Source organism: Cetorhinus maximus, chromosome 9, assembly GCF_964194155.1.
Source record: "Cetorhinus maximus chromosome 9, sCetMax3.hap1.1, whole genome shotgun sequence".
NCBI lineage: Eukaryota > Metazoa > Chordata > Chondrichthyes > Lamniformes > Cetorhinidae > Cetorhinus > Cetorhinus maximus.
In genome coordinates this window covers 107,476,349-107,499,334 of record NC_135887.1, presented here as the reverse complement: position 1 = coordinate 107,499,334, position 22,986 = coordinate 107,476,349, and the positions used below count along the sequence as shown (strand labels likewise).

Sequence of the window (22,986 nt, the reverse complement as noted above, 5' to 3'; positions counted from 1 at the left end):
AAGCTGCAAAAAATGGTGGAGCCCAGAGCTTACATGGCCTCGGCATTTGTATTCTGAAGAGATGCTACCAGCTCCTCCGGAAGCTCCTGGTTAACTGGGCAAACTGCAGTCTTTATATATATATATATATATATATATATATATATATATATATATATAATCCATGGTTCACCACAATGACTCATAGTCATGCACACATGCTAGACATAAGTTGGAAGTAGACTTCTACACATTGACTGCCATGTTACATAGTGGCCCCCCCGCCGACAGGCGCACCACTTGACTTGATGATTTCTGGAATGTAACATTGCAACTAACATTCATTCAATTTAAAAGCTGGGAACTGGGTCCAGGAAGCTAGCATCCCTGCTCTCTACAGCAGGGCTGGACACAAATCACTCTCAAGAAAACTGTGTCTTAAGCCATCCTTTCCTTCTGCTCTTGCTCCTGTGCTCATTGCATCATCCAGTGCTGACATTTCTGTTATCCCTTCTATTTCTGAAATGGAGCTTACAGGGTTATGATTGCTTTGCAGTTGTAGATTTTCCCTCCTCCCTCTCTACTGCTAAGGAGCCTGGGACAGTGGCAGAACTTGGAAAAAAGGGACAGAGAAAATAGCAGCTAGAGAGAATGATCTATTGTTGAAAAAGCGTGGTGAATTGCAGATTCAGCGAGGAGGATAGTTGAATGATGAAAGATGAATGGTTATGGGTCTAAGTATGGTGTGCCACACTTCTTCCTGTCTCACCATCTGCAGCTGCTCTAGATCTTCCTCTGCTCTGGATATTCATTTCAACCTCTTCAGCTGATGTTGCATTTGAAACTAGGGAGACCATCCTCTAGTGAAGGTCTTCTCCCTGGCATTGTGTGCGGTTTTGTCATGCAAGAGGAATTGGAATGCGTTAGTGAGTGATGTACGGAAGATCTGAACATCTGTGTGTGAAGGTAGAAAAGTTCATCTTTCATTAAGAAGAACGAGCAGATGCACGTAAGGGAGGCTATTCATAGTGAGAAGAGTGGCAGTGCCAGACTTTGAAAGTGTCAGAAGGAGGAGGACCACCGATGCAATGATTGGATGGAATGTGAAGCGTGAAGGTTAGGATTGTCATTTTGCAATGTTACAGTAATGTGAAGCAGTGCTGTGTTTACAGTGATGAGAGCATGAGTTTAGCAGCCAATTCATTGAATTTTGGTTCTGTACCGTTTCCATTTCCAAGAGGCTAATTCTCAGGCATTCACATGGTCTGCTACTTTGGAGCATCCCTGTCTGGCAGTGTGGTCTGGCACCCTTTTATTATCCAATGGGAAAAGCATACACTTCCTCCTGCAAACGCCCTCCATTGAGAGTTTCAGGGCATTATCAACACTTGGGGTGCTCTCCCAGTCAATTTCTTTTGCCTTTTAATTTTGCTCAGCTCCACAATGAATGCTGCAGCTCTCCTTTTAAGAGGCGCACGTCACCAGGGAGTGGAATGAATCACTCCAAGGATCACTTCAGCCCCTCCCAGCCATCATGGACGACCTGTCCAAGCAGCAGAATTCACACTGACAGTTTGCCTATCTAATTTCAGTGAGACACAAACGTGAAAAAATGCCTCACATTGACGTCAGTGAGCAAGTGACATAGTCACTTTATTCAGTTTGGGCATAAATTGAAAATCTCCCTTATGGTTGCATTGTTAAGCTCCATCCAGTGGCCTAATTGGAACTGCAAGCACTTGTTTAATTTGGACAATTGAAATAAATATAGTTGGCAGTTAACTTGCTGTCAGCTGTTCATTTCCATTTTGGGAATACTATGCAATATTTAATTTAAAAAATATTTTACTGAGTAGTGTTATATTACAGTATTTTTTGAAAATTTCCCAAAATGAAATAACAAGAATAGATATGTGCTCTAACTATATATGAATTTCAACTGAATATACCCGACTGAACAAACTGTCGTTACTAATTGTTTAACATTAGATCTTACTAAGTTCTCTGTTCACTCAAATGTATCGGCTGGTATAAAACAGAGCCACACCGACCAGCAAGTCCCACATTCAATCTTGCTTGTTATGTGCTGAGCTACCTGATCTTGGCAACATTTTGCAATCTTCTGACTAAGCATTGATTCTAACAGCTTCAGATCATAACCACTGTGCTCATTTTTTTTTTGGACAACAGGTGGTAATGGTTCTGCTGATGCCATTTCCACCTTCTCTATATCTGTCATTTGTTCTTTATTTGTTCCACTACCACTCCCTTTTGCCTTGCACCACCATCCCATTTGCTGTTTAATTATTCCTGCCTTCCCCCCCTATTAATACCTTCCATTTTGTTCTTTCCTCCTCACCCCTGCATCCCCTACCCCTTTCACTAGCTTTGTCCTTGCTTAGAAACTGTTAATTCTTTGTCTTCTGATGAAAGGTCATCGACCTGAAACGTTAACTATTTTTCTTCTTCACTGATGTTGCCAGACCTGCTGAGTATTTCCAGCATTTACTGTTTTTATAATAGATATGCCACAGTTGGCTGTGGTAAGGGGAGGGTGGTGGGAAATCGAACAGGATTTCTACTCATGATCATTATTGAGTGATTCCCACTGCAGAGTGTTTATTTGGCATTACTTCAGACATTCAATTTTTTTTTTTTTTTTTTGTAAAAATATACTTTATTCATAAAAATCTTCAATCACATTCAAAACCATTTCAAAAACAACATTACAAGGGTACAATCCAGGTTAAACTTTTACAAAATGTATCACCAGGTGCATCAGTACAAACAATATTACAGTCATTTACAGCCTTTCATTTTGATCTGTACAGCCCGAGGGGCTCTAAACAGTTCCCAGTCTCTCGGTGCGCTGTGGTAGAAAGGTCTTAGACAGCGACCCTTCCCCATTGCGCCTTTGCGGCAGCTGCCCCAAGCTTTAGTGCGTCCCTCAGCACGTAGTCCTGGACTTTGGATTGTGCCAGTCCGCAACAATCGGTCGGGGACAAATCTTTGTGCTGGAAGACCAACAAGTTTCGGGCAGACCAAAGCGCGTCTTTCACCGAGTTGATGATCCTCCAGCTGCAGTTGATGTTTGTCTCGGTGTGTGTCCCTGGGAACAGCCCGTAGAGCACAGAGTCCTGTGTCACAGAACTGCTCGGGATGAACCTCGACAGCAACCACTGCATCTCTCTCCAGACTTTCTTTGCAAAGGCACAATCCACAAGGAGGTGAACAACGGTCTCTTCCCCACCACAGCCACCTCGAGGGCATCGTGCAGAGGGGGTGAGACTCCTGGCGTGTAGGAAGGATCTGACGGGGAGGGCCTTTCTCACCACCAGCCAAGCTACGTCTTGGTGCTTGTTGGAAAGTTCTGGCGATGAGGCATTCTGCCAAATGACTTTGACAGTCTGCTCGGGGAACCATCCCACAGGGTCCACCCTCTCCTTATCCCTCAGGGCCTCTAGGACGTTACGTGCTGACCACTGCCTGATGGACTTGTGGTCAAAGGTGTTTTTCTGCATAAATTTTTCCACCAGGGACAGGTGGTACGGCACGGTCCAACTACTTGGAGCGTTCCGCGGCAGCGTGGCCAGACCCATCCTTCGCAACACCGGGGACAGGTAGAACCTCAGCACGTAGTGACACTTGGTGTTTGCGTACTGAGGGTCTACGCACCGCTTGATGCAGCCGCACACAAAGGTGGCCATCAGTATGAGGGCGATGTTGGGCACGTTTTTTCCCCCTTTATCTAGAGGCTTGTACATCGCGTCCCTGCAGACACGATCCATTTTTGACCTCCAGATAAAGCGGAAGATGGCTCGAGTGATCGCCATCGCGCAGGAGTGTGGAATGGGCCAGACCTGCGCCACGTACAGCAACAGCGAGAGTACCTCACACCTGATGACCAGGTTCTTACCCGCAATGGAGAGGGAGCGTCGCTCCCACATGCCCAGTTTCCTTTTCACCATAGCCACTCGCTCCTTCCAGTTTCTAACGCATGCCCCGGTCCCTCCGAACCATATCCCCAGCACCTTCAGGCCGTCAGCCCTGACAGTGAAGGGGACAAAGGATCGGTCAGCCCACTTCCCAAAGAACATGGCCTCGCTCTTCCCACGATTTACCTTGGCTCCCGAGGCCAGTTCGAACTGGTCGCAGACGTGCATCAGTCTGCGCACCGACAGCGGATCCGAGCAGAAGACGGCGACGTCGTCCATGTACAGGGAGGCTTTTACCTGAGTGCCTCCACTGCCTGGGATCGTCACTCCTCTTATGCCCGGATCCTTCCTGATGGACTCGGCAAAGGGTTCTATGCAGCACACAAAAAGGACAGGCGAGAGAGGGCAGCCCTGCCTGACTCCAGATTTAATCGGAAAGCTATCTGTTTCCCACCCATTGATTGAGACTGCGCTACTGATGTTAGTGTAGAGCAGTTGGATCCAATTTCGAATTCCCTCCCCAAACCCCATTTTGGAGAGCGCATCCCCCATGTAGGTGTGCGATATTCTGTCAAAGGCCTTCTCCTGATCCAAGCTGATGAGGCAGGTATCCACACCCCTGTCCTGTACATAGGCAATCGTATCCCTGAGCAGCGCCAGGCTGTCAGAGATCTTCCTGCCTGGCACAGAGCAGGTCTGGTCAGGGTGAATCACCAATTCCAGAGCGGATTTGACCCGGTTGGCGATGACCTTGGACAGAATCTTATAGTCCATATTCAACAGTGAAATGGGTCGCCAATTTCTAATTTCCTCCCTTTCCCCCTTGTGCTTGTAGATGAGGGTGATGATGCCTTTCCTCATGGATTCTGACATGCTGCCGGCCAGGAGCATACTCTCGTACACTTCTAGCAGGTCTGGGCCGATCAAGTCCCACAGAGCCGAATACAACTCCGCCGGCAGGCCGTCGCTTCCGGGGGTTTTACTCTTCTCGAAGGACTCGAGGGCCTTAGTCAGTTCGTCAGGGGTTAGCGGTTTGTCTAGGCTCTCCCGCGTACTGTGGTCTAGGACCTCCGTGATAGAGGACAGGAAGGACTGGGAGGCCGTGCTGTCCGTGGGCTTCCCGTCATACAGTCCGGCATAAAAGGATTTGCTGATCCTCAGAATGTCGGACCGTGATGACTTTACTGAGCCGTCTTCTTCCTTCAGGCTGCTGATCACAGAGCGCTCTCTGTGTACCTTTTGGAAGAAGAAACGTGAGCACGTCTCATCCTGCTCCACGGAGCGGACTCTGGAACGGAAGATGATCTTGGAGGCCTCCGAGGCAAAGTGCGAGGCTTGCTGGCCCTTCACCTCTTGGAGCTCCTCCTTGACATCGACCCCCATCGACCGCAGCCGGAGCAGATTCTGCATCTTTTCCTGGAGTCGGGACATTTCCCTCTGTTCCTTTCTAGCTTTCTGGGTGCCTTTGAGGATGAAAAACCTCTTGATGCTTCCCTTGATCACTTCCCACCAGTGTGTCAGGGACTCAAAGAGGGGTTTCACGGTTCTCCAACCTTTGTAATCCCTCTTGAGCTCCTCAATGTTCTCTGGGGTCAGCAGTTGCACATTTAGCTTCCATGCCCCCCTGCCCACCCTCAGGTCTTCCTCCAAGTGGCAGTCCGCCAGTAGGAGGCAGTGGTCAGAGAAGAACACCGGCTTGACGTCGGTGGATCTGACTGTGAATGCACGGGACACAAACAGGAAGTCTATCCTGGAACGAATGGACCCGTCTGGCCGCGACCAGGTGTATCTACGCTGCGCTCCGTCTGCAGGGTTGCTGAAGACGTCGTGCAGCTTGGCATCCTTAACTGTTTCCATCAGGGATCTGGACGTAGCGTCCAGTCTGCTTCCGGCCCTGCCGGATCGTCCAGCCGCATCGATGATGCAGTTGAAGTCCCCGCCCAGAATGACCGGCCTGGAGGTCGCCAGCAGCAGTGGGAGCTGCTGAAAAACCTCCAGCCGCTCAGCCCCTTGTGCCGGGCCGTACACGTTAATTAACCGGAGTGGAGCGTTCTTGTACATTACGTCTGCTACCAGGAGTCGCCCGCCCACCACCTCCTTGACCTCGGAGACGGTGAAGTTGCCTCCCCGCAGCAGAATACCCAGGCCGGAGGAACGAGAGTCGTTTCCGCCCGACCAGATCGATGGCCCGTGGGACCACCATCGTGACCATTGCCTGTAGGAGCTGAGGTGCGGTATCGCACACTCCTGCAGAAACAACAGGTCAGCTTTGACCTTGGCTAGGTAGTCCAAGGTCGCAACACATCGCGTAGTAGATTTAATGCTACGCACATTTATGGATACAATCTTTAAACCCATATTAAAGCATTTATTCTCCTACCAAACCCACTGTCTCTGAGAGTCCCAGACCTTTAGTCTGCTCCTTCATACCCGTAGTGAGCTCAAATTCCTTCACTTTGGATGGACTGAGGTAGATCTCCTTGGCCGTGTTCTGCTCCAGTGGCATCTGGAGGTTCACGTAGTGAGCGGATTTTGAGATGACCTTTGCTGGAGAAGCTTCTCCAAAACTCACCCCCTCTGGGGGGTTGCTGTTCCCGGCTTCCTGGAGCTGGGGTGCGATGATTGCCTCACTGCTCCCAGATTCCAGGGGCTGTGGTGCACTGGCCTCCTCAGGTTGCAGGCAAAGTTGGGGTGCGTTGGTCTCCTTGTTGTCTCCAATTTTCTGGAGCTCGGGTGTCTCGTCCTCCAACGCCCTGGAGCTTTGCCGCCTCTTCTGTCGGTGCCGCTCTGGCACTTCCTCATCCGAAGAGCTGCTGCCCTTGTCATCCGTGTCGGATGGGAGACGCCTCTTGCCGCTTCTCTGGGAAACGCCTTTGCTTCTTCTTCGCTCCCTCTTACTTTTCTTGTTCTTCACCGTCCGCCACTCCCCCTGCTGCTTTTCCACTGCTGCCTCCTCCTCCATTGATTCGCTGTCCTGAGGACTGGAAGGTTCAGGGGGTGGTGCTGTTGATTGGCTCTCTGTTGCCTCAATCTCTTTCTCCACCTTGTCTCTCTCTGTGTCCTCCTTTGTCCCGTTGAGCTCCCTGGGGGCCTTGGTGGTTGGAGTGACACGGAACATTTCTTCTGCTTCCCCGTGGTCGGCTTTGGCTGCCTGTGCGTAAGTACGGCAGCGTTTGGGGCAGGTCCTGTAGAGGTGACTTGCCTCGCCACACAGGTTGCAGCACTTGGCCTGTTTGCAGTCTTTTGTCTGGTGCCCTTCCTGTTTGCAGATCTTGCAGAGGGAGGCGCTGCAGTTGGCCGCCACATGACCAGCCTTGCCGCATGAGCGACAATGCTTGGGTTGCCCAGCGTAGACCAGGTAGCCACGGTTTCCCCCGATTGCGAAACTGGAAGGAGGGTGGAAAATGGCTCCCTTACCATCGGTCTTTAGCGTGACCTTAAACAGGCGTTTGCCTGTCCAGATCCCCAAGTCGTCTCGAATCTCGGTGCCGCTCCCCACCTTATCGAAGTACCTGGTGAGGAAGGTGACCACGTCGGCGACAGGGACGAAGGGGTTGTACACATGCACCATCACCTCACGTTCCCGTTGCAACGGCAGAGAAAAGTGCGGCTCCGCCGTCAGGATCTTCATCTCCGGCAGGTCTCTCTTCTCCTCGAACACCCTCAGGAGCCGGACGCAGTCTGCCACTTGCTTGAACGTCACGTCGAAATAACCACCTTTGCAGGAGTCGTGCAGGGTGAAGATCTCCGTAGCTTGGAAGCCGCACGCCTTCAACAGGATCCTCCTGGTGAAGAAGCCCCGATCCATAGGTGATCCTCCTTCGTCGCTGTGGTTCACCGTGACTCGGACGGTGATAGGTAACCCACGGTATGAATTCGGATTGCGATTGGTTTTCGCCCTTCCATCCCGACCTTGCCATGGCAGGACCATGGTGTCGCTCCTGCAACACTTGATCTTAGCCAAGAGGCCGAGAAGCGACTTTGTTGAATAGCCTGCAAATGCTCTGGCCTAGGCTTTCTGCATTGCCTTCTTTTATCAGGATGTATCTCCAGTGGGTTGGGAGCTTCACACATTATGGAAGTGCTGTCTTGACCCCAACCAAATTTCTAACCTTGTCTCCAAGCATGCATCCGCAGTAGTTTTTTGTTTTTATATTTGTATAATGTAGGCTGGCTGCTGGCCTGCAGAGAGTTCTGCCACAAAAAATGGGTGGAGTTTTGACATAATAGATCTCAATAGCCTGTCACAGCAATGGGTTGCAGACCACCTCCTCCTCCTTCAGTCTGTGCACAGTGCTCTGGTTGCTTGCATAGGCACTGGCTACAAAGAAAAAACAGGCAGCTCTTAGTCCAATGTTCAAACAGTACAAAAGGCAAGAATGGTTTTGAGATCTTGCAAGTAGCTGGAAAACCTCAATTTTACTCTCTTGGCTTATCTGGGAATAATGGCCATAAAACAAGTACATCTATTCCACCAGGGAATTTTGAAGGGGAGATTAAAATTGGCAAAATTAAAAGTAAGGTGAGCAGGGCTGATGTCCCTGCTTGCTGGTGGAAGCACAAGGCTCTGTTGATAGAGCAGTTTCTTTATCTGGTCAGGCACAATTGAATCCTTGGCCTTAGGGAAGATATTTTATTCAAAAAAAACCCTGAAAATATATTTTTTCTCTCACCATCAAATGTTGGGATGACAGTCTGTGTGTGGGGGCGGTGGGGAGAATGGCAATCAGGTAACTCATATTTATCAAACGCAAACTAAACTACCTCAAGCGTGAGCTAATTTGCAGACTTTGTTTAGTGATGCATCATAATTACCTATTTCATCTAATTAACAAAAATATTATTGACACTTGAGTCGAAGTGACAACTTGTTTTCTATTCTGTTACATGATGACAGTAACAGTGTGCGAGGCTTAGTCCCCACTTATAACAGTGATATAATGGAAAGGAATACTATATTCTTCTAAACTTTTGGAAGTATAAGATACACTATTCGGATAAGCCTTAGGGTTGCTTCCTTTGTATGTGTCAAACAGTTCAAACTGGCTTCACCAGTTTGTGAAATATTAGCTTCATCTCAAAAAGCTATAGCTGTGTACAATGACTTCACACGGTAGATTTGTTGCAGACTGTGTGTGTTTTGCATACCTTGCATTAAAGAATATAAAAATAAAGTCCTTTGAGGGGTATGCTCCCATGGCTAAGAAAAAAATGTATTTATACCAGCCCGTCTCCATCTTCATTAGCCGATGGAAGGGATTTGCAGTGTTGGCAGTATTTCATAGCAGGTACTGGCAGACTGCCAGGCAAAGCACAACTGCAGTTGTAAGGCAGTGGGTTTCTCCTTCAGCTTTCCTTAGAATTGTCAGTGCAGGAGAAGAGCACATAAAAGATTTCTTCGGGATTCTGTGAGGAATGCACCTTCCATTCATAGCAGAGAAAATGGGTCCTGGCTTTTGACAGATTGCACTGTCGTTGGGATTGTGTGACATTGGGAAACTGAAAGCTTTCTTCTTCTTTTGAGTGGCACCAAGACTGAGGCAGGATGTTGGGACGATTTGGATTTTCAAGTCTGCTACCTCAGGTAGCACATGCTTTCTATCAAGTACAAGACAGGTGTGTGTAAAGACTGTCACACTGAAGGTTTACATTAACGACTGGCATTTACGCTCAAGGTTAAACACAGTAAAGAACAAGTTATGTCTTGTGAAATTTGTGCATGTCCTGTCTAGTATTTAGTAGTAAATGGTCACATTGAAACAATGGGTTAAGTCATACTAAATTTATCAAGGAGATTTAACTAAGCTAACGGGACTAGATTTGTGACTTGAAATATCTAATTAATGTGGTAGGTACAAGATAGAGTATTCTTCTCCGTCGATGCTGCCAGACCTGCTGAGTTTTTCCAGGTAATTTTGTTTTTGTACAAGATAGAGTATGATCATTACAGGGTCCAGGGCATTTGTATAGATGCTATATCATTAAGTAATTTTAGCTATTCTAACTTACTTGCACAGAGCTGTTTTATAGACAATGGACAGCATATTAAATATATGCAAGCACTCATTTTTTTATAAAAGCAAATGCAATCTTTTCCTGTTGATTGACTCTTATACTTATAAGGTTCCATAGAATTATTTTGAAATAAAATGCTGGCAATAAGCAATGGTGTATAGACTGAGCACTGATGGTCCATCCTCTACTCGCTGTTCAATCTGGAAATTGTTGCCATCCAGTTTTCAATTAACTCTTTTATTTTCTCCAGCTAAACATGAGGAAGACTGAAGACATCTTCATCTTTGGGCACTATTCACTCCATCCATCCATCTCCCTGGCCACTGTTCCATGCCTGAAGTAGACTGTTTGTAATTTTGCCATCCTGTTTGACCCCAAGCTGAACTTCCTACACCATATACTTTGCATCATCGCCTACTTACATCTCTGTAATGTCGCCTGCCCTGACCACAGTTGAGCAACAACAACAGCAATTTTGCTTTTATGTTGCACCTTTAACATTGTGAAATATCCCAGTGCACTTCAGGTGCATTATCCAACAGAATTTGACACCCTGACATTGGAACAGGTGATCAAAAGCTTCATCGAAGAGGTAGGCTTTAAGGAGTGCCTTAAAGGAGGAAAGTGAGGTGTGAATCCCAGAGCTTAGGGCAAGGCTGCCAATCAAACTAGGGGATGCAAAGGGAACTTGGAGGGTTGTAGGGCTGGATAATGTTACAGAGCTAGGAAAGGATGAGGCCCTGTTGCAATCCAGTATGTGAGTTTTAAAATTGAGGTGTTGCCAAACCAGAAGGCAAGGTAGGTCGGTAAGCACGGGGATGATGGGTGATTGGGACTTGGTTCGAGTTAGGACATGGGCAGCGGAGTTTTGCTTGGCCTCGAGTTTATGGAGGGTGCAAGGTGGAATGCCAGCTAGAAGATGCCATTGACACCCTAATGTATGCGTTCAGCACATCTAGAGTTTATTCCAGGCTATGTTCTCCTGGCCACACTTCCATCCTCCAGCCTGCATAAAGTTAATTTTGTCTGAACCTCAGTTGCCCATATCCTAACCTATACCAAGCTCTGCTTACCATCCTCACTGACCAACATTGGTTCCTGTCCACTGATGCCTCAACTTAGAAGTGTTATCCAGTTGTTTTTTAAAAAAACTCTGCATCAGCCCTCTAATTACTGTAACCCGACAATCACTGCCCATCACTATCACCTGCCCCTCAAGATCACTCTTCTGTCTCTCACATCTTGCATTAGCTCACCTTTCACCCCACCATTGGCAGATGTGCTTTTAGCCATTTAGGCCTGGTACTCTGGAACTTCCACCCGAAACTCCTCTTTCTTTCAGATCATCCTAAAATCCACCTCTATGCTCAAACTATTTTTCACCCCTCTTAATATCTCCTCCTGTGGCTTGTGATGTGGTTTTCCAAAATACCTCAGTAAAGGTTCCTGAGGGCAGTTTACTACCTTAAAGATGCTATATACATGCACGCTGCATGTCGGCCCAGATGTACCAGAAACCACTGGAAGGAGCGGGCGAGTGGCTCGCTGGTTTTTCGCTTCCTGTTCCAAGCTCAGTGAAGTCTTTGCATCACCTTAACTCAGTTGTGGCTGAAATCAGCAAACCCCGCATAGAACACGGGCCAAACATCGGCCTTCCTTGATTTGTAAGAAATCTCACTCATTTAATGACATTACTCAAACTCCTATGCTGGTCGTTTGCGTGGAGCTAAAGTGTAGGACAAAATGATTCCCTTTTTATGCTCAGTGCTTAGTATTTGAAAGAAAAATACATTTTAAATCTTGTAGGATCATTTGAGTAGCGAAAGAAACATTGTGCACCTTGGATTTGTTTTTAATGTTTGCAAAGAGTTGGGATGTTTAATTATTTTGGTGTAGTGTGTCAAAAGTGCACATTACTGTGTGCTTGTTGTTGTGCGGGATGTTTTTCCACTTTTGTTAATAGTTGCTTTCAGTTGATAGAAATTCCTGGGAGGGGCGTGTTCTGATGAGCTGATACTATTTACATCTGGTGACCTATAAGGGAGTGCACCTTGGTGGGAGTAGGATTGCTTGAGTCAGTTTCATTTGACAATGAATCGGTTTCAAAACAACGTGGTTTGGAAAGAGAGTGGGTTTAAAGCTTCATTTCTCTGTTACTGGGGTTTGAGTATTTTCTCTGTCGTACAAAGAACTCCTGGTTCTTCGAGTCTGGAAGGTATGTTTATTTGTCCCGTTTCTGTGGGTAATTTGGTGTAAATGTTAAATGCCCGATTACTGAGTTTTTTTTGATTAACCTAACTTTTGCTTTCGTTATACTAAGAAGATGCACAGCCTATGTTTAAATTCCAACTTTCACAAAGTCACATGCATTTACTATTGTTGTCATTCACCAAGCTAACTATGACAGCGTCTCCATGATGAAGGACAGGAATGTGGGAACGCCACCACCTCCCAAGTTACTCGTGCAATTTGCACATTACGTGGTTTGGGAGGGGGAGAGATGGTGGTGCAGATGGGCAGGCCTCTTGCATATGACCTGGACACTAGTAAACATGCCGAAGCTGCAATAACTAACAGCATTGTAGACACGTATATACGTGGATCTCCCTCGAAGTAAATCTAAGGATTTGCATCCGCAGACTTGATCTGTGGGTCTCTGTAATAGTGGCAGAGCTGAGCAGGCAAATTGAAGGCAGTTCCCGAAGTGGGATGTTGAAGTAGAGAGGAAGGCTTCAAGGTTGCTTTTCCAAAACTGCCTCCGGAACCCAAGACACTGAAGTGAATAATTAACAGAATCGACCACTAAGACAGACTGAAAAACGCGCCACCGTCGACAATCAATCGATTTACCTACTTCAGAAGTTCCACACCAGCACCTCAGTCTGATTTTCTAAACGCTTTTGTATTTAAAAGGAATCAAGCTGCCTATTTACATCAGTATTGAATGAGTTGGTGCAGTGATTGGCTATGGGTGTATTATTAAAGCTCTGCTGCACACCCTTTTGAGTGCTACTGATGGAATGTTCATTGTGTCCTTCACTGGCTTCGGAAAAAAGATTTCGTCACCGCCAGTGTGACTGGCATAGCCGGCTCAGGCTCTGTGAAAACCTTTTTTTTAAAGGAAAACTGTTTTAAGGCCACACCAGAATTATTTGCTGTTCAGTGTACAGGGCATACAATTGGAGTCTGAATCCGAATCAGTGATTTCATACTACCGACCTGTCTGATTTATACACAAACATTTTAATTTAATATCATGCAGTTTGCTGTCTTTTTTTTTAAAGGATGCAAACTTATACCTCCTTTTAGGCATTAGAGATATTTCAGGGGCTAAAGTTGTGTTTACAGCACAGAAACAAACCATTTGGCCTGATTGCTCTGAGAAGATTTTCCAGACTAATGTCTGGAATGGGTGTTTTTTGTTTTTATCTCTGGAATGGGTGTGTTGTCTTCTGGGGAAAGGTTGGACAGACTAGGCCTGTATCCGCTGGAGTTAAGAGTAAGAGGTGACTTGATTGAAACATATAAGATCCTGAGGGGTCTTGACAGGGTGGGTGAGGAGAGAAAGAAACAAAAAGCTAAAAGCTACTGCGGATGCTGGAAATCCAAAACAAAAACAGAATTACCTGGAAAAACTCAGCAGGTATGGCAGCATCGGTGGAGAAGAAAAGAGTTGACGTTTCGAGTCCAACATGACCCTTCAACAGAACTGAAGTATAGTTAGGAGAGAGGTGAAATATAAGCTGGTTTAACGTGGGGGGCGGGGGGAGAGAGAAGTTGAGGGTGGGGTGGTTGTGGGGACAAGCAAGCAGTGATAGGAGCAGGTAATCAAAAGATGTCACAGACAAAAGGATCAAAGAGGTGTTGAAGGTGGTGATATTATCTAAGAAAAGTGCTAATTAAGAATGGATGGCAGGATACTCAAGGTACAGCTCTAGTGGGGGTGGGGTGGAAAGACTAACAAGGTATTAGTTGTAGATTTAAAAATAATGGAAATAGGTGGGAAAAGAAGAATCTATATAAATTATTGAAAAAAAAAACAAAACAAAAGGGAGGGGGAAGAAACGGGGTGGGGAGGCGGGAGAGTTTAAGATCTAAAGTTGTTGAATTCAATATTCAGCCCGGAAGGCTGTAAAGTGCCTAGTCGGAAGATGAGGTGCTGTTCCTCCAGTTTGCGTTGGGCTTTACTGGAACAATGCAGCAAGCCAAGGACAGACATGTGGGCAAGAGAGCAGGGTGGAGTGTTAAAATGGCAAGCGACAGGGAGGTTTGGGTCTTTCTTGCGGACAGACCGCAGGTGTTCTGCAAAGCGGTCACCCAGTTTGCGTTTGGTCTCTCCAATGTAGAGGAGACCGCATTGGGAGCAACGAATGCAGTAGACTAAGTTAGGGGAAATGCAAGTGAAATGCTGCTTCACTTGAAAGGAGTGTTTGGGCCCTTGGACGGTGAGGAGAGAGGAAGTGAAAGGGCAGGTGTTGCATCTTCTGCGTGGGCATGGGGAGGTGCCATAGGTGGGGGTTGAGGAGTAGGGGGTGATGGAGGAGTGGACCAGGGTGTCCCGGAGGGAACGATCCCTACGGAATGCCGCCGGGGGGGTGAAGGGAAGATGTGTTTGGTGGTGGTATCATGCTGGAGTTGGCGGAAATGGCGGAGGATGATCCTTTGAATGCGGAGGCTGGTGGGGTGATAAGTGAGGACAAGAGGGACCCTATCATGTTTCTGGGAGGGAGGAGAAGGCGTGAGGGCGGATGTGCGGGATATGGGCCGGACACGGTTGAGGGCCCTGTCAACGACCGTGGGTGAAAAACCTCGGTTAAGGAAGAAGGAGGACATGTCAGAGGAGCTGTTTTTGAAGGTAGCGTCATCAGAACAGATGCAACGGAGGCGAAGGAACTGAGAGAATGGGATGGAGTCCTTACAGGAAGCGGGGTGTGAGGAGCTGTAGTCGAGGTAGCTGTGGGAGTCGGTAGGCTTGTAATGGATATTGGTGGACAGTCTATCATCAGAAATTGAGACAGAGAGGTCAAGGAAGGGAAGAGAAGTGTCGGAGATGGACCATGTGAAAATGATGGAGGGGTGGAGATTGGAAGCAAAATTAATAAATTTTTCCAGGTCCCGACGAGAGCATGAAGCAGCACCGAAGTAATCATCGATGTACCGGAGAAAGAGTTGTGGGAGGGGGCCGGAGTAGGACTGGAACAAGGAATGTTCCACATACCCCATAAAGAGACAGGCATAGCTGGGGCCCATGCGGGTACCCATAGCCACACCTTTTATTTGGAGGAAGTGAGAGGAGTTAAAGGAGAAATTGTTCAGTGTGAGAACAAGTTCAGCCAGACGGAGAAGAGTAGTGGTGGATGGGGATTGTTTGGGCCTCTGTTCAAGGAAGAAGCTAAGGGCCCTCAGACCATCCTGGTGGGGGATGGAGGTGTAGAGGGATTGGACATCCATGGTGAAGAGGAAGCGGTTGGGGCCAGGGAACTGGAAATTGTTGATGTGACGTAAGGTGTCAGAGGAATCACGGATGTAGGTGGGAAGGGACTGGACAAGGGGAGAGAGAAGGGAGTCAAGATAACGAGAAATGAGTTCCGTGGGGCAGGAACAGGCTGACACGATCGGTCTGCCAGGACAGTTCTGTTTGTGGATTTTGGGTAGGAGGTAGAAGCGGTCCGTCCGAGGTTGGGCGACTATCAGGTTGGAAGCTGTGGGAGGAAGATCTCCAGAGGAGATGAGGTCAGTGACAGTCCTGGAAACAATGGCTTGATGTTCTGTGGTGGGGTCATGGTCCAGGGAGAGGTAGGAGGAAGTGTCTGCGAGTTGACGCTCAGCCTCCGCGAGGTAGAGGTCAGTGCGCCAGACAACAACAGCACCACACTTGTCAGCGGGTTTGATGACAATGTTGGGGTTGGACCTGAGAGAACGGAGTGCAGTAAGTTCAGAGAGAGACAGATTAGAATGGGTGAGAGGAGCAGAGAAATTGAGACGGCTAATATCTCGCCGACAGTTCTCAATGAAAAGATCAAGAGAAGGTAAGAATCCAGAGGGAGGGGTCCAGTTGGAGGGAGAATATTGGAGGTGGGTAAAAGGATCCGTTGAACGGGGAGAGGACTCCTGCCCAAAGAAGTGCTTGTCCCCACAACCACCCCGCCCTCAACTTCTCTCTCCCCCCGCCCCCCACGTTAAACCAGCTTATATTTCACCTCTCTCCTAACTATACTTCAGTTCTGTTGAAGGGTCATGTTGGACTCGAAACGTCAACTCTTTTCTTCTCCACCGATGCTGCCATACCTGCTGAGTTTTTCCAGGTAATTCTGTTTTTGTTTTGGGTGAGGAGGGGATGTTTCCTCTTGTGGGAGAATCTAGAACTAGGTGCCCTTGTATAAAAATAAGGGAGTCGCCCATTTAAAACAGAAATGAGGTGAAATTTTTTCACTCAGAGGGTTGCAAGTCTTTGGAACTCTCTTCCTGAAAAGGTGGTGGAAGCAGAGTCTTTGGGATGCAGATATCGGGTTACTATCAGATTAGCCATGATTTTATTAAATGGCAGAGCAGGCTCAAGGGGCTGAATGGCCTACTCCTGCTTCACGTTTGTATGATGGCATCCATGCTCCTCACAAGCCTCCCCCCGCTTCTCTCCATCTAACCCTATCAGCATTTCCTACTGCTTCTTTCTCCCTCATGTCTAGATTCTCCTTAAATGCACCTGTTATTTTCCTCAACTGATCCTTGTGGTTGCACGTTCCGTATTCTTATCACTGTTTATTGTCCCCTTCACCAGCCTTTATATTAATTACACAGTGTGTTGCAAAACCAGTCTGCTGTTCCTGAACTGTTCAAGGTGAGGTACACAACACATCAAAAATATCTGAGGTGGTTTGTCTGCCATATGTTCCACTCCTTTTCCCCAGACATAAGGCAGATGCTCTGTTCAGCTTTTCTCCATGCTGGAACTTATAAAAATTGGGAATTTATCCTAAATGGAACTTGTCTTTTGCCATTAGTTGGCACACATGTCCTGTGTCACTTCAGGCCACAGTTAAATTGAATTTTTGCATCCCAATTAGCACTGAAATCTAGATAGTTTAGATGTTGCCTTAGTTCAATGGTAGCATGCTGGCCTCTGAATCAGAAGCCTATGGGTTCAAATCTCTCAGTGGAGATGTGAGCACATAACCGAGGCTGACAGTATTGAGGGAGTACTTCACCAGCAGAGGTATTGTCTTTCAGATGAGACTTAAACAAAGGAAAACAAAAACAGAATTACCTGGAAAAACTCAGCAGGTCTGGCAGCATCGGTGGAGAAATCAGTTAACGTTTCGAGCCTTCACTGCCCTTCGGCAGAACGGACAAAGCCTCATTTGCCCCCTCAGTTGGACATTAAAATATCCCATTGTAGTTTAGAAGAGCAGTGGAATACTTTTGTTGCCCTGGCAAATATTTATCCCTCAGCTAGCAATACTGGAAACAGACTATGTGGTTTTTTGACTAATTGCCGTTTATGGGGCCTTGCTCTGTGTAAGTTAGCTGCTATGTTTCCTTATGTTACAACAGTGACCACACTTCAAAACAACTACAGTGCCTATGAAGTGCTTTGCAGTGAAAATGTTACATAGGCAAGATTTTTTTAGTTTAACTTGTGATTCAAAATAGTTATAAGAAAACTAATAAATCTGTGCATGTTTGTGATTGGGATACATAGCCTTCCAATGTTATGAACAATTAATCCTGGTCCCAGCACAATAAGTTAGTACCAAGTGCAGATGCTCCATCGTAAATATCAATCTCATCATAAAATAAATATCAATGAAGAAGGCAATTTTTTAAAGTTCATCTATCAAGACTAAATTCCATTACCCTCCCCCATACCATTAGAACGTCCAATTCTTTTTCCCTTAAAATGATTCCAGGCTTCCTTTCCTCCATTTGGAAGTTCATGTTTGGAAGTCTATTCCGTGTATCCATCATTGCATAAGCAGCTTCGCATCAGTCGTAGGTTTGCCTCATATGAGCTTGAGCTTGTGTTTCCTTGTCTCTCAATGAAATATCAATTTAGTTTAAAGTGATATTTCAGATGTACCTTTTCCACACCTTTTCATTAATTTGAACGCTACAAGAAGATCACATTTCATTCTCCACCTTTCAATACTGGAAAGACTGGGGGTGGATCTTGGTTGTCTCTTGAGCAAGATAAGTTGGGCAGTTTATATTTCAAGTTCTCCCTATGGCGGAAGAGCAGCACATTTACCTTAGACTTCATTCTAATAAAGTCAAATCACCAAAACTTGCAGATGGCATTGAGATTCCTCAACCTTTTTGGATTTATTCCCTAAGCCCTGTTCTTTCAAAAAAGCAATGTTCCTAAATCTGTTCTGTGGTCAATTCTGTCCTCACCAGATATTGTTGCGGGTAGGCTTTGTTTTTATGACTGTTTCACAGCCAGCTTTTGTTTTGGCCAGAGATTGGTGGTGTGAAATACTAACCAGGAGAACGAATAAGTGAAAAAGCAAAAACAAAAATACCTGGAAAAACTCAGCAGGTCTGGCAGCATCTGTGGAGAGGAACACAGCTAACGTTTCGAGTCCGAATGACCCTTCAACAGAATAAGTGAAGTTGCTGCCTAATGGCAGAAGGTTCAATCATGAAAAAAAAAGGATCCCCCTCCTTGTTACAGTACAGTAGAATTTATATTGTAACTGGGAGCCATGTAGAATACTTCATGTAGTGAGGCTCAAGAAGGTGTTATATGATTTCTCTATTAGCAAGAGTTTATGGTAGGTAAGCAAGAAATAAAGGACTTAATTCCTCTGCTGATAATCCATATACTGAGAGAGTCCTTGGGCTACTGGTGATGCCTGTTTTCATTTCAATAAAGCATTTTAAGTGCTTGTGGCAATAGATTGAATAGGCACAGTGTGCACATGCATCCGGAGTTGTTATTCATGTCATGGTTTCTAAGATGGCACTGAAATACATCAATATGTGTGATTCAAACCAGTTTTGATGTTTAAAAATGAGCACGTTATGAGTCATGTTGAACAGGCTCCTTTTCAATTAAATGATGATTCTATCTGTTGTGGCAGTATGAGACAAATGATTATAACCTGAGTGAAGAAGTGCAAGAACTTTTTCTTGTAAATGGCCACAAAGGATGTCACGTCAGTGAGCCAGTTGAGATTTCAAGATCAACATTCAGGTTTACAAGAAGTTGAGGTGAATGCTTGTTTTGTGCCAATCAAATGAATATGTATGGACATGTTGCTGTAATTATACTCTGAAAGGTAATGATGCAGCACTGGAATAGAAACTGCTATAAGATTACCATGCAGATCAGGGTGTGATGATCAAAGTTGTTCCTGTCTGGGAACCTGCTTTGCTTTATCTTGTGACAGATCAACTGATTGAAGTGTATGGTTTAAGGTCTCATTTGGACTGTGCTATGTGCTGTGACCCAGTTTCACTGATTATTTGTCACCAGGTTATTAAGTTCAGTCCTGGAGTTTATTGAGTCAAGAATGTATAAATTGCCCGATACTTTACAATTAGCAGTTTAGCAGCTTGTGTGGTACCGAGATATACTGACACGGAACTTTCTTTGTCAGTGCCTTTCTTTGTCAGTCAGGGAGGGGATTAGGGGGTGGGGAGCAAATAAGGGAAGAGAGATGTTGAAGGAAATATTAAATATAATGAAAATTACCAATACGAAATATACGAAAAGCAGTTTAGTTTTTATTTGCTTCTGCCTGTGTGTCATTTCACAAAAATGACTTTCTATTGCATAACACTTGTGTCCTGTTCTGACTGTATTTAAGTAAACCTGCTCACCTGGATGAGGAATTTCAGGTTTGCTATATCTAATGCAGTCTAGGCAGAAGAACTGAAGTAGCCCTGTCATTTCAAAATCCTAAATTCATGGTTTGATCCTTTGTTAAATGTTTAACATTTTTTTTGTTGCTCCCAGTCAAAGAGTTATACTGGATCATTTTATTTACCAGAAATACAGAAAAGAGTTTTTATTCCTTTTGTAGTTGATGCAAGTCTCCCCAAGGCATCTGTAAGACTTAAACTGTCAGCCAGCTGCATTGATGTTTTCTGGGTCTCCAGTTTGGCACCACTGTTGTCAATAATCCCCAGAAATATCAAGAGGTTCCTTAAATATTATAATTAAAATTAATAATCGCAGTACTGTAAATTGTAATTTTCTTGAAGAAACTTGCTTCTCAGTAAAACTATTTCCTGAATATGTCCCATTGTTTGCCTTCATAATTGTGTGAACATTATGATCTTGGTAATTAAATTGCTAATTATAGGTTCTAACTTATTAGTGATTGTATCATTACCATGTCTATTTATAGACATATTTTACTTATCCAAGAACCTGTTTGTTAAAGAATTGATTATCCTGAATAGGAGTTTACATCAGAATTTCTGAATCCATTTTAGGTTTGTATTTTTATGGGGTTATCCTCCCTGAACTGGACCGATTAAATCCTACATGTGTGTTGGATATTGGTGTTGCATGCAGTACTATTAAAACTTTTTAGGTTCCTGATTGGCTGTTTTCTGAAAAGTCCATGTGTCCTTTTTCTGAGTACTTTCAAACATCTTCCTATGTTCTATCGGAAGTTCACTGTAGCCATAATGTTGCAGCCACTGCTTAGTATGTTATATGTGGAATGGAAGTGATAGACTGATTATCATGTCTGTCTGCCCTGCAGAGAAGGCAGGGCCCAGCTCTGTTGGAGATATGCTGTTTGTTCACCAGGAAAAGCCACACTTATATCAACACCATTGTAATTGTGTTGTGTGATGCTCTTAATTCATCACAAATTGCTCCCACAGTTTTTTTTTCTCTCTATTCTTTCATGAGATGTGGGTACCGCTGGCAAGGTCAGCATTTGTTGCCCATTCCTAATTGCCCTTGAACTGAGTGTCTTGCTAGGCCATTTCGGAGGGCAATCAAGAGTTACCCACCTTGCTGTGGGTCTGGAGTCACAAGTAGGCCAGTATCATGAAGCTGTTAATGTATGTAATAATATTGGAAAATATTTTTCTTTTAAAATAGAAGTTTAGCCTGTGGGTGTGTCTTAATTGGATTAAAGCCAGCTAGCCTGGGTGCTTTGTGTACTAGTTTTGAGATGTAAGAGAGGTGGAGTACATTTGTATTTTTTTGGATAGTGCATTCAAGAAGGGGGGGTGAAATCTGGCAACTAGCTAGCAGAGACCAAGCAATATGTTTATATTACTAATAAAATTGGTACTATGAAAGGGGTTTTATTGTTAGAAGGGGTGGAGTTCAAAGGGGCTGGTGGTACAATGAGAATTTACATTCAATGAGATGTGCTGGATATAAGCGATAGCAATTTTGTGTGTGCAGAGCAGAGGCAATGTAACATCAAAGTCTGTAAACCTACCACTGTCTGCAAAGGAACCAAAGTGAAAGGAATCTCATGTTGAATTTGTAAGGTGAAAATGCTTTGCCTGGTGTCTGCTTAAAATTCTATGGGTTGTTGTTGCCTTAGCGGAGATTTTATGATAGTATTTTGTAGCCATGTGTATGTGTTTAATGTGTTGTAACTTAATAAAATGTTTCATTTAGTTTAATATAAAAATCTCTCGAACTGATGGACTGATTCCTGAATTTAGAGCTGCACCTCAAATGGACCACTTAAAATATAGGTTATGACAGTTGTTTAAAATTTCCCCCTGGGATTTTTAAATAACTCAGCTTTACCAACTGCTGGGTCATAACAGCCAGACCAGATGAGGACAGCAGATTTCATACCCTAAAGGGCATTACTGAACCACATGGGTTTTACTTCATGATGGTTGTCAGCTGCTGTGGTGGGATTTGAACTCCATGCCCCAGAGTATTAGCCTGGGCCTTTGGATTATTAGTCCAGTGTCATTACCGCTACACTACCATCTCCCCTACCAGTGACAGACTTGCAAACTCTAGTATTTCATCCTAGTGCCCATATAGTTAAAAGTGCACACTCCAGGCAGAATTCAAGCTTGAAAGAGCAAAATTTGTAACTGTTGTGGGTTGTTTTTACTGTCACATTTCAAATGTTTGTAACACTCCCAGGCTAATTGGAATGCAACAGCAGAGTCAATATTGTATTTTTAAAATGTACGCTATCTTTTCTTGGGTTTCTACGGTTCCTTCATCATAGTAATAGAATCCTGCAGAAATTCAACATCTTTTAATGTATTGTGCAATATTTTGTATAATTTCACCCTTTTCTAGAATGCCTTGCTTTATGCAATAGACTTGCAGCAACAATGAAAGGTGTTTGTATATTGCATAAGAGCAGTGCTAGTGCCACTGGGTTCTAGGAAGTGTGTGTTTTGTGCAGCTGGCTATAAGATAAATGTAAAACTCAAGAGCTTACTGAGACTAGCTGCTGAGAGATCTGTGTTTAGTGGATATTTTGTGGCCACTGGTCTTGAATAAGTCCTGGCATTCTTGCATTTATTTGCAATTGTGTGTGAGCTACCTTTATTTCAAGGCTAGCACAAAGTAAAATCACAACAATGCAATTTTAGTGCTGCTGTGTTAAACCGTTCCAATGTGACACATATATACCAAAGGTGTGGTATAAGAGCTGCATTAATGTGCTGTATGTATGTTGAGTTAACATGCAATTCTAGCCAAGACATCATAATGCTGCAGCTATTATTACCTTCTGAGGCTTGTTTATGGTTTTGCTTATATTTATGACTATTAAGAGATGTAGAAGACGTTTGAAGATTTGTGATATCAGTGGCAGAATTTGTTAATTCTTTAAAAAGTCAGTTGTAGAGCCTTTATAGCACAGAAATAAGCCATTCAGCCATTGAGTTCATGCCAGCCCACTCTCGAGCAATTTGTCTGTCCCATTCTCCAGCTGTATTCCCATAGCGCTGCAAGTTTATCTTCCTCGTGTCCATTCAATTTCCTTTTGAAATCATTGATCGTCTTTGCTCCACCATCCTTTGTAGGCAGTGAATTCCAGGAGCGGTAACATAAAGCAACTAAGTGGCAATGAACCACACTCACAACATACTTTCCCCTCCT

General features: G+C 45.0%; 1 protein-coding gene across 20 annotated transcripts in view; it reads left to right on the top strand.

The window, feature by feature from the left end:
• The window catches only part of plekha7b (pleckstrin homology domain containing, family A member 7b), a 500,085-nt gene that overhangs the window by 202,429 nt on the left and 274,670 nt on the right, over nt 1-22,986 (top strand). The window contains exon 1 of one of the 20 annotated variants that reach the window (XM_078549270.1): nt 11,993-12,144. The exons of the other annotated variants lie outside the window; for them this stretch is intronic. The gene's annotated coding sequence lies outside the window, so the exon portion shown is untranslated. Of the gene's footprint in view, nt 1-11,992; nt 12,145-22,986 lie in introns of those variants that run through there. 20 annotated transcript variants of the gene reach the window in all.